We start from the raw sequence: 4,365 nt of genomic DNA, 5'->3' as shown, positions 1-4,365 counted from the left end.
AAAATATCAGACGTATCGGCAAGCAACCCTGAATTATTAAGAGGATTATCCACACAGTGAAGATCAACAAGCATAGAGAAAGGATGCTTGTGGCCACAGAACTCAATTTAAAAGCCATTAACATTGTTTTTTCTTAAGTAGACAGTGAAATCTTGAGATTCAAAAGCAACAGTGTCTTGCTTGCAAAAATGGCAACAGCATACATGGACTGATGGGGGGAGCTTCCGTAGGCCTGGCTCTGTTTTGAGGAAAAGAAGATGAAGAAGGATGAATGGGAAATCACACAGAAAAGCCACATTGCATGTTAGTCCAAGGAGAGGTGCGAAGCAGTTCAAGTCATTATAAGTTGCCCTCCAATTGCTAACCTCAATATTTTTGGATAAGCAAAAGCTAATACATTTCTCTCACATACCAACTTAGGGCACAAAACATTTCTCACCAGCCTGGAATATAACACTAGTCCATTCTTCAGGAAAACCACCTTCAAATAATTAGGCAAGAAAAACATCATTTTATTCAAACATGAGTTGTCAAAATGGAGCCAGCAACAATATAATTTCTAAATAGACTAAGAAAATTTCAGGATGCATAGCCTGATCTCTAGAATAATTGGCCAAAATATAACAAAAGGAGATATACAACTAAAAATAGAATTCTAGAACATACTTAAATAATCAAAAAAGATAAATAAGAGAATAAAGGATCAAAAAAGAGAGAGTACAAATAGCAAAATGATAGACCTAAAATTTATGAACATTAATAATTCCATTAAATGTTAGTGAACTAAAGAAACAAATAAAAAGCAAAAGCAAAGGTTGCCCAAATAAATAACCAAGAAAGGAAAATTACATAGTAATGGAAAGGAATGGACTGTTAATATACCCACAATGTAGAAAAATCTCAAAAACATTATTCTAAATAAAAGAAGATTTACACAAAACATGTATACTCTGTGATTCTTTTTATATCATATTCTGGAGGAGGAAAATTATAATAGAAAAAAGCCAACAACAGTGGCTGTTGATAGGAGAATAGGAGAGTAAGGTCGAGTCGACTTTCTGGACTGACCCTGATGTTCAGTATCTTGGTAAGGATTTGTTATAGGTTTATGTGTATGCTAAAACTCAGTAAATACACTCTAAATATTAATATATTTCATTGTATGTAATATATATATATATATATATATATATATATGTAACTAAACAAACACTGAACTCTAGATAATGAATTATTTAGGAAAAGGAATACTGATATCTATAATTTATTTTGAGAATTATCAAATAATAAATGGATGATGAATGACTAGAAGAATTTATATATGATAAACCCATCAAAATACAAGCAGATTAGAATGTTAATTACAAAATCATGCTGGTGAGTGTATGAGTGTCCAATGTAAAACTCTTCCAACTTTCTAGTATATCTGAAAGTTTTGTAATATGATTTTGAAACACAGTTGTGCAAACATAGAATCTATAGAAAGATAACATTTGGACACATTGATTAATACAATAACAAATGCATTTCTGTGAATTAAATAGATAGGGAAAAAAAGACAAGTATTAATAAAGCTATAGAAGATTTGAACAACATAATTGCAAGAGCTAGCTATTACCGCAGTAACAAACTACTTGAATCTAGGTCCAATCTCTTCTCCACAAAGAGTATAAAGTTGCTATTAACTGAGTAGCATCTTAGTAACCGCACATCATTAATGATTATATATCTGTGGCCTGTTAGTAAGATGAAGAGATGGCAACACCTCCTTTGCCACATTGTCAAGGAGCAGGCTGAGATGAAGAGGGATATGCGAAGCAGTTCCTCAGATATCTAAGAAAACATGAAGGCAGTGTCTGCCTTCCTGTGGAGAGGCCTGATGGAGAACTAAGGAAGTAGCTTTCAAGCCCTAAAGTCTGCTCTGCAGTGAGATAACATGTTTAACAAGGTTCTTACTTTTGAGAACAGTGGAAATGATCTTAGACTTCCTGGGAGAGTTCTTAGATAAACAGAGACTGTTTGGAATATCAAATTGTGGATCAGAAGGACATAGATGAGCTGGTCCAGCAGGAAGGCCTGTTGAAAAGCCTGTGGAGGCATCAGGTGAAGAGGTATAACTTCTGAAGGTAGCATAGCAAGTCTTCCCATTATGGTTGGTCTCAGAGTCAGCTGCTTAAGTGTTTTGACTCCATTTGCAGAAGATCACTTTCCTTTTATCTATATAGTATCCTAATCCTCATTGTTGTACATGACTTAAGTCTGCTTTGAATCAAGATGATTATTGAAAATAGATATCACTCTTCAAACACTGCTGGCCTTTGCAGTTACCTGATTGGTATAGTTCAAACTGCAGAGAACTTAAAGACAGAGATGCCATTTCAGAACTAAAAAATAAGATATTGGGCACATTAAGGAATCACCCAACCCTTTATGTATTTAATCGTCATGAGGAAGTACCTTTCTAGACTTTGGATACAACAAATTCTTTAAACCCAAACTCACTGCTCTCTAACACATCATTTAAATTACAAAAACTGGAATCACTATGTGGTTAAGATTTTTGTAAATTATAATCACAGGACAGGACACAGATCTGGGATACTGGAGATCAGGATATAAAACACTCCCTGAACCCATCCACCAACAGCATTTATTTTGATCTTTTGGTCCTAATTAAAATTAAATATGTAACCTTTGTTTGTAACCCTTATTTGTAAACTATTGATCAAATCATTAATGCAATATATTGAGTTGTCAAAAAAGTCATGACGCATGTTTGTGACAGATGGCACTAGTTCATTTTTGGAAGTACTAGAGTCATTTGCATCTATGTTATTGCTATGCATTTGACAGCTGACAGTTCTATCTTCATTCTTAAAAAAATTGAGCAATTCGGTTGACTTTAGGAGATTTTACAAGTTGAAGATGGAAGACCAAACTACATTTTTGCCATATTTTACTGTTTTACTTCCATAAAGGGAAGGACATGCGTCAAGCTTGTGAAAAGTTGCGGAAAGTTTACAGTGACAATGCTCTACAAGAACGTCAGTGCCAAGGATGGTTCACGAAATTCCGTGCTGGTGAGTTTGATCTCAATGATGCTTTTTGGTCAGGGAGGCCCACCAAGGTTGATGACGACAAAATAAAGGCATCGATCGAGTCAAACCCACATTACACAACATGAGAGATTGCAGAAACATTGAACATCCATCATTCAAGTGTTCATGACCACCTGAAGAAGCCAGGATAAATAAGCAAGCTCGATATTTGGGTTCCACATGAACTCAAAGTTCATTTGACAGTGAGTATAAACATCTGTGATATGCTCATTAAATGTGAGGAAAACGATCCTTTTTTGAAGCAACTGATAACTGGTGATGAGAAGTGGATTGTTTACAACAATGTAGTGCATAATTGGTCTTGGTCCCGACATGATGATTTGCCTCAAACGACATTGAAAGCAGACATTCATCAGAGGAAGGTTATGCTCTCAGTGTGGAGGGATTTTAAAGGTGTCATGTTTTTCGAGCTCCTACCAAGGAACCAAACAAGCAACTTGATTGTGTACTGTCGGCAATTGGACAGTTTGAATGAATCCATCATCCAGAAACATCCAGAGCTTGTCAACTGTAAAAGAGTTGTATTCCATCGCGACAACACAAGACCACACACAGACAAGTTTGATCACCTGTCAAAAATTATTGGAGTCTGGGGCTGGCCGAGTGGCACATTGGTTAAGAGCTGGCTTGGGTCCCCAGCTCTGGGCAGCAGGGCCCCGGTTCAGATCCCACATAAGGGTCACTGACACTGCCCTCTACAGCTAAGATGGTGAACAACAGCTCGACCTGGAGGTGGGCTGTCATGAGTCACCAGCGATGGTGTAGGCTGCAGCCCCTGCTGCAGTGGGCTGCCATAGGCTACTGTGAGTGCCCGGCAGCCACCGTGAGCAGCTGTCCAGAGGCCGACCACCAATGTGCCTCACCCGGGAAGAGCACAATGATAATACCAGCATGGGTCAGTGAAGCAACGTCTTCTACAACTAGACTCAAGAACAAAAGGACAGCAACTTGTCTGTTCCCCTTCCCCCGATTCCCCAGCACTGTTCCTCTCCCCCAATTCCCCAATAAAATCTTAAAAAAAAAATTGGAGCTTGGATGGGATGTGTTGCCACACCCACCATATTCGCCTGACCTTGAGCTGTCAGATTTCCACTTGTTTAGCTCTCTTCAAAACTCCTTGCATAGTATAACGTTCAATTCAGATGAGGCTGTAAATCAGCACTTTGTTCAGTTTTTCACAAATAAAGACAGGTCCTTCTATAAATGAGGAATTATGAAGCTCACTGAAAGACGGCAAAAGGTTATC

The sequence above is a fragment of the Hipposideros armiger genome, unplaced genomic scaffold, assembly GCF_001890085.2.
Source record: "Hipposideros armiger isolate ML-2016 unplaced genomic scaffold, ASM189008v1 scaffold_1193, whole genome shotgun sequence".
Taxonomy (NCBI): Eukaryota; Metazoa; Chordata; class Mammalia; order Chiroptera; family Hipposideridae; genus Hipposideros; species Hipposideros armiger.
The sequence above is the reverse complement of the archived record's forward strand: the minus strand, read 5'-3'. Positions refer to the sequence as shown.